The 7,725-nt window shown below is 39.6% G+C and overlaps 1 long non-coding RNA gene across 2 annotated transcripts; it reads right to left on the reverse strand.

Annotated features, from left to right (window-relative positions):
* Window positions 1–226: 226 nt before the first annotated feature.
* LOC306849774 lies at window positions 227–5,076 on the reverse strand. 2 transcript variants are annotated; one of them, XR_013782366.1, is made up of 5 exons: window positions 5,023–5,076; window positions 1,664–1,791; window positions 1,261–1,341; window positions 1,071–1,174; window positions 227–796 (listed from the first exon to the last, which is right to left on the reverse strand). It is a non-coding gene; the product is annotated as an uncharacterized lncRNA (long non-coding RNA). The 2 variants fall into 2 exon arrangements; XR_013782367.1 differs by lacking the exon at window positions 5,023–5,076 and having other exon boundaries at window positions 1,664–3,046.
* Window positions 5,077–7,725: the final 2,649 nt, after the last annotated feature.

The following is a 7,725-nucleotide window of genomic DNA, read 5'->3' on the forward strand; positions in this document are numbered from 1 at the left end:
ATTACCCAGACCTACATTTATTGTTTTCCTTACATTTTATGTTGTTGTTATTGATTGCTATGTGTTGACGCACTTCTGTTTAAAGTTTTATTTTGTAATGCTATAGTACTTTAATAGTAACTATGTTGCTTGCATACATTGCAATTAAACTACTAATAACAATGAAATTGAAAAGCACTGTGAATTGTTGAGATAATCTTGGGGGAAGTACATTATACACACCAGTGGCAGCCAATGTTGGGAGGTTTATTATAAATGCATTGTTTCATGTACAGTAAATACGTTTTACAAATGTAAATCACGTTAAAACGAATACATGGTAATGTGTTACTCATTTGGAAACAACACTCTTACAGAGGTTTGTGAGGGCACCACATACAGTCACAACATCGTCTAGCATGTTAACCTGCGACACTGGAATAACTGTTTGCAAAATCTTAAAGTTTTTCCACCGACCAATAACTCGCTCCACATGGATTCTCACACGAGAAAGTTGTCTAGATGTGTCAACTTCCTGTGCAGAAAGCTGCTTTTTTCCTTTTGTGAAATGAGGGATACGAAGGGTTGCACCATAAGAGCACGGAGGTCAGTCCGGTGAGAAAAAACAATTGTCCAATGTTGCACTTAACAGTTGTGTAGGAAAATGTCGATTTCTGCAGCTCCTCTTTCAGCTTTACATTTTCTGCTTGTAGTGCCTCAAACTTCTGACACAGGTGTACATGGTCCTCCTGAAGCTGACTGTGTCTCCGGTTCAGGTCAACATACTCCCTCTTTGTAACTGGGATGTCGTCTTCAGCTTTAATAAAGAAAAGTGAAAAATTAGCATATGCTGCAACCAATGCAGACAATTTCACAATTGGGGGTTCTCACACATTTTAGCAATGATTTTTCAAAACTTTTCCATGATAGAAGAGAAGATACTTTATTGATCACAGGGCGAGATTTTTCATCTGCATTTGACTCATCCAGGGGCCTGTGTACTCATATACAGATATGCAATTAGAGCAGTATGCCTGGCAGGGGCACACACACCCTGACAATCAATCAGTTAAGATGAAATATATTCATACCTGGACAATGATCCATGTTGCATTCTTGTTTCGGAGTTTCAGAAGGAACACATAGATTTGCTGCCGTTATAGGTCTGCCATCTCTCCTCCTTTTCCTATGGTACCTACAATAAAAACAGCAGAAATGTACAGTTATGCAAGAGAGAAAAACAAACTAAATAGAACAGAGGGGGAAATTAAATATTCTTACCTCTCCAACTCTGGCTCGGTTTTGTGTACACAAACACAGAAGGCACAAAATCAGGACTACTAGAGTCCAATGACGCCTCACCTGCAAATAAAACACACACACGTTTGTTTACTAGCCAAATCTACCGCCAGTTTATCAAACTTTACCTGCATTTGAATATTATTCTACATCGTACAGACAATCACTAATGTAAACGAGGATTACTAGAGTCCAATAATGCTTCATCTGCAAATAACACACACACACAGTTTGTTTACTAGCCAAATCCAAAACCAGTTTATGAAACTAGCTGTATGTGGTCATCAAACTTCAGATGCGTTGATAAACTACACCGTAGGCTACAGACAATCAATAATGTAAACCATGCTTTCCATTAAACTCAAGAGTACATAGATAAACTTACCTGCTATAAAGTGGGCGCTGCAGACGCGAGCATTTTTTATTGTGTCCTCGCTCCAATCAACACGTTTAATCGCCTGCAGCCACAGGCGCCGCCGGTTCTTCTGAAACGGCCGTGATCCTGTCGGAATCCTATAAAACTTAAGCCCCTTGGTGGAATATCTATTAGTGCAACCGTAAACACAACAACCAGACATTTTGATGCTGGGAAACCGTTTTGATAAACTTTCGTTGCTAACACGTTAGAGCCAGTGGGGAACAACACCACTTCTGTTGCCAAAGTGCGCGCGCAACTATTTGATCACGTGGGCTGTAAAAGGGTCTATAGTCTATTTCTGGCACACGGTCTTTAATAGGCTGTTAAACCGAACTTTTATTTTGACGGGTTGCCGTGAATACTTCTAAAGTTCTGTGTGTGTATGATATGATGCTAGTTTTACTCAAATTAAATGGTAAAATGCTGGTAAAGTGCTTTCAGATCAGTTCTGGAGATATTGTTGATGTATTTATGTCCTCATTGAGACGGCAGACGCTGAAATCACCGCGAGCGCCACATTAGTAAACACAACCGCACGTGCAGCACATTCACACAGAGACGCGCAGAACATGCAGGATTCATATTTAAATACACTTTTGCAGCTTAATATTTACAGATACTAGTCCATATCGCGATTTGATTTAAGTGTAATGACCTACTTTTGATTAATTCATCCAAACTTTGACAAATTCCGTGACATTCCGCGTTAAACTGTAAATTCCGTGTTTATGACTGGATTCCGTGGCGTTCTCTGCATCGCGGAGATCATAGATCCCTACAGATAGCGCTCCTGCTGTGTTCTTTAACAACCAGAGCAGTCATCTTTCTATTCACTTCACTTGTGCTATTTAACCAGAGCGAAGGAGACGAGTGCGGTCACGTGTGGTGCTTGTCCAATGCCTTTGGAGAGAAGTGAAAGTGACCGCTCGGCTAGTATCGGTGTATCCATACTTCGGGAAATTAATATTGGTACCGTTCAGATATTTCAGTATCGATATTTATCGAAATATCCATATTTTTGACAACACTATTCAGGGACCATAGAAAGTGTATTGACTCAGTGCATCTCAGTGTGGTATGGAAACAGCCCCAATCAGGACTGCAAAGCACTACAGAGAGTTGTGCGCTTAGCTGAGCGCATCTCAGGGTCTGCTCTCCCCTCTCTGCAGGACATCTACCTCAAACGCTGCAAAAATAGAGCTGTCAAAATAATCAAGGACTCAAATCACCCTGGTAACCAGCTATTCACTTTGCTTCCATCTGGTAAGCGCTTCCGTAGCCTGATGGCAAAAACTGAGAGACTTAGGAGGAGCTTCTTCCCCAGGCCATCAGGCTCCTAAACTCTAACTCTGTGTCATAACATCACTTGACTCCATGTAAATATCACCATATCAATAAGCTATTCATAATTTTTCTCTACCTCATATTGCTGCTATTTACATACCCTGTACAACTTTTTGCACATTATTTTTGCACATTCCTCTTTATTACTATTTAAGTCAACAACATACTGACCTGCACATTTATATTTATATTTTTTATCTTTTGTTATTTTATTCTTTTATTTTTTTCTACTTTTCTTTTTCTTAATATTTGTATTCTATATAATTGCATTGTCCTTGGAGCGGACCTGACCTACATTTCACTGCTGGTTATACTCTGTATAATTGTGTATGTGACAAATTAAAATCTTGAATCTTGAATCTTTTTCAGCTCTAGTGCACCCTTAATCTACAGAGAAAAGAAGGTCAGGGGAAAACCTGTAGATGGAAAAATCTCCAAACAAGTTCTTTGTGCATTTTTCTTTTTCCTACTTGTTACTTTGCACTTTTTGTTAAAAATGTTTATTTACTATTATTCAAGTGTTTTAAGGTATCTAACATTTGGATAATGTCCATTATCTAAATATTCTTAAGAATTAAAATGTAGTTGTCATTTAGAAGTGTTTAGGCCCCCTTGCACTATTATGCTGTTATATATTATGATTATATATTCAGTGACATAAAATGGTCTTTAAAATGACAATAATATCACTTATCGCAATTATTTCTGGGACAATATATCGCACAACAAAAAGCTGTTTTCGTGACAGGCCTAATTGGAGGAATATATTGTCGTTGGGCTTGTGAAATGGTTGGTATTGGTTTTGGAAAAGCACAGTGTCTGTTGATGTCAAGCCCTGTAATGAAAGCTTTGTCCATCATCTCACTGGATTTACTCTGATGTCATCAGCGTGCGCTCTTCACAGGAAACTGCTCGTGTTTACAAATGAGACGCACCTTTTCTGTTACTCACAGAAATAACTTTCATTAATGTTACATAACGCATCACAGTGTTACATTCAGTAATTATTCATTTATTTATAGTTCTCAGTAAAACAGATTGAACGACTTGTATCGATTTAAACACTTTTTTTTTTTTTTTTTTTTTTTTTGAAGGTGTAACCGTGAACACATGCTAACTTTTTATTCTTTTTTTTTATTTTTTATTTTGAAAATCAAAAAATTTACAAGCAAAATAGGCTTTAAATGAACAAACTTAAGACATAGAAAAAAACCCACAATTGCAGATACAAGGCAGACACAACTAAGTTATATACATTGTACATCATTAACATCAATAATTAAATATGATTTAGAAATAAAATAAATAAATAAATAAAACAAATAAATAAAAAGAAAATACAGAAGGGGTTACAATATATTATGAGTCACTAAATTGGTTGAAAAAGTTAGCTAATGTAATAGCTTTATTACTTTCAAGTGTATGTAGAGAAGAAGCAATAATTATAAGTTTATTTATGAAATGAGGTAAAGAAGGGGTGCTTTTCAAAAATCTACATTTATGAATAAAGAATTTACCACAACAAATAATATTATTAACTAAATAGTGTTGCATACAATCTTTTCTAAATACTCCAAACTTAATTGGTTTATAGTTAAGAAGGTTAATATGGATATTAACACAAGACGAGTTTTCCTCAATGTCAAGTTTTGATCTAAGGAATTCTTTCGATGGATATATATCATTCATTATTTTAAATTGAACTTCTTTTACTTTTGGGAAGATTGGAAAAGAGGTAGCTTATTCTAATTCCTTTTAATTCCTTTGAGTCAAAATCTTTAAAAATATGGTGACGTCTGAGTCGATTTGGATAAAGTCTATTAATGAAAATACTTCTTATAAATTTGTTGGTACATTTTTGATCTCTAATAGATAACGTATCCAAGCTCAGAGACGGAAGAGAAAATACCACAGAATAATGAGAAAGAGTTCCTTTGAGCAACAATATCGATTTAAACACTTTAAATGCTTAAAACACATACCTTTCGTCAGAAGCAGGAGCGCGGTGCGGCGCCGCCTTATGACGTCACAACGGCAGACCAAAATAAAAGTCCTTGTTGTTGTTGTTGTTCTTCTTCTTCTTCTTCTTCTTCTTTGAGGTTTAACGGCGGCTTGCATCCATGAGCGTTGCATTACCGCCATCTTCTGGGTTATTTTCTTGCGATGTTACTCCAGTTTATTTCCTCCAGCTTGTTTTCCGCGATCATATTCTCTTCATCAAACCTGTTCTAATTAAAAAATTATAAATATTTTTCTTGCCTTGCCTAATTACACCATTTTGCAGTATATCTTTTATACCTGCCAGGCTGCCCCTGTCAACCCATCTCTTATTAATTCATCCATCATAATTCTCCTCTGTTCTTCATACCTTCTGCAACTTATAAGTACATGTGGTTTCTAATAGTACTCGCACAAACCAGTAGGGTGCTTCCCTATAATGTGTAATGTGTAATTCTTACTATTTAAATTACTGTGTCCTATTCTTAATCTTGTCATCACTATTTCTTCTCTTCTTAGGGGCAGTCGTGGCCTAATGGTTAGAGAGTCGGACTCGTAATCCAAAGGTTGCGGGTTCGAGTCTCGGGCCGGCAGGGATTGTAGGTGGGGGGAGTGAATAACCAACGCTCTCTCCACCCTCAATACCACGACTGAGGTGTGTGTGTGTGTGTGTGTGTGTGTGTGTGTGTGTGTGTGTGTGTGTGTGTGTGTGTGTGAGAGTGTGAGTGTGTGTTCACTGCTGTGTGTGTGTGTTCATTGCTGTGTGTGTGTGTGTTCACTGCTGTGTGTGTGTGTGTATGTGTGTGTGTGTGTGTGTGTTCACTGCTGTGTGTGTGTGTGTGTGTATGTGTGTGTGTGTGTGTGTGTGCTCACTGCTGTGTGTGTGTGTGTGTGTGTTCACTGATGTGTGTGTGTGTTCACTGCTGTGTGTGTGTGTTCACTGCTGTGTGTGTGTGTGTGTGTGTGTGTGTTCACTGCTGTGTGTGTGTGTTCATTGCTGTGTGTGTGTGTGTTCACTGCTGTGTGTGTGTGTGTGTGTGTGTGTGTGTGTGTATGTGTGTGTGTGTGTGTGTGTTCACTGCTGTGTGTGTGCTCACTGCTGTGTGTGTGTGTGTGTGTGTGTGTGTGTGTGTGTGAGTGTGAGTGTGTGTGTGTGTTCACTGCTGTGTGTGTGTGTTCATTGCTGTGTGTGTGTGTGTTCACTGCTGTGTGTGTGTGTGTGTGTGTGTGTGTGTGTGTGTGTATGTGTGTGTGTGTGTGTGTGTGTTCACTGCTGTGTGTGTGTGTTCATTGCTGTGTGTGTGTGTGTTCACTGCTGTGTGTGTGTGTGTGTGTGTGTGTGTGTGTGTATGTGTGTGTGTGTGTGTGTGTTCACTGCTGTGTGTGTGCTCACTGCTGTGTGTGTGTGTGTGTGTGTGTGTGTGTGTGTGTGTGTGAGAGTGTGAGTGTGTGTGTGTGTTCACTGCTGTGTGTGTGTGTTCATTGCTGTGTGTGTGTGTGTTCACTGCTGTGTGTGTGTGTGTATGTGTGTGTGTGTGTGTGTTCACTGCTGTGTGTGTGTGTGTGTGTGTGTATGTGTGTGTGTGTGTGTGTGTGCTCACTGCTGTGTGTGTGTGTGTGTGTGTTCACTGATGTGTGTGTGTGTTCACTGCTGTGTGTGTGTGTTCACTGCTGTGTGTGTGTGTGTGTGTGTGTGTGTTCACTGCTGTGTGTGTGTGTTCATTGCTGTGTGTGTGTGTGTTCACTGCTGTGTGTGTGTGTGTGTGTGTGTGTGTATGTGTGTGTGTGTGTGTGTGTTCACTGCTGTGTGTGTGCTCACTGCTGTGTGTGTGTGTGTGTGTGTGTGTGTGTGTGAGTGTGAGTGTGTGTGTGTGTTCACTGCTGTGTGTGTGTGTGTGTGTGTGTGTTCACTGCTGTGTGTGTGTGTGTGTGTGTGTGTGTGTGTGTGTGTGTTCACTGCTGTGTGTGTGCTCACTGCTGTGTGTGTGTGTGTGTTCACTGCTGTGTGTGTGTGTGTGTGTGTGTGTTCACTGCTGTGTGTGTGTGTTCACTGCTGTGTGTGTGTGTGTGTGTGTGTGTGTTCACTGCTGTGTGTGTGTGTTCACGGTGTGTGTGTGTGTGTTCACTGCTGTGTGTGTGTGTTCACGGTGTGTGTGTGTGTGTTCACGGTGTGTGTGTGTTCACTGCTGTGTGTGTGTGTGTGTGTTCACGGTGTGTGTGTGCACGTTGGATGGGTTAAATGCAGAGCACGAATTCCGAGTATGGGTCACTATACTTGGCTGAATGTCACTTCTCCTAGTCCCTCCCCAGTTCCTCAATGTACCAACTTTATTTTGAATAGCATGCAAATGTCTTCCTTTAGCTTCCCTGTCCCACTTACGCTGCCATTCTCGAACTGCTTCTTTCCAGACAATGCTCTTCCCTTCAGATTTTGATATTTTTATATTTACTTCAATATTCTGTTTTTTAATTGCTTGTTTAGCTAAATTATCCACTCTCTCATTGCCCAAAATGCCTACATGAGCTGGGGTCCAAATCAATTGAATCTCATTACCTTTTTCCTACTCTTGCATATATTGCTAATATTTCATATAACAGATCCTGCCGGCTATTGGACATACCTGTCCTGAGACTGTACAGTGCTGATAATGAATCACTACCAATTAAAACCTTACTTATTTTGCCCT

The sequence above is a fragment of the Barbus barbus genome, assembly GCF_936440315.1.
Source record: "Barbus barbus genome assembly, chromosome: 29".
Taxonomy (NCBI): domain Eukaryota; kingdom Metazoa; phylum Chordata; class Actinopteri; order Cypriniformes; family Cyprinidae; genus Barbus; species Barbus barbus.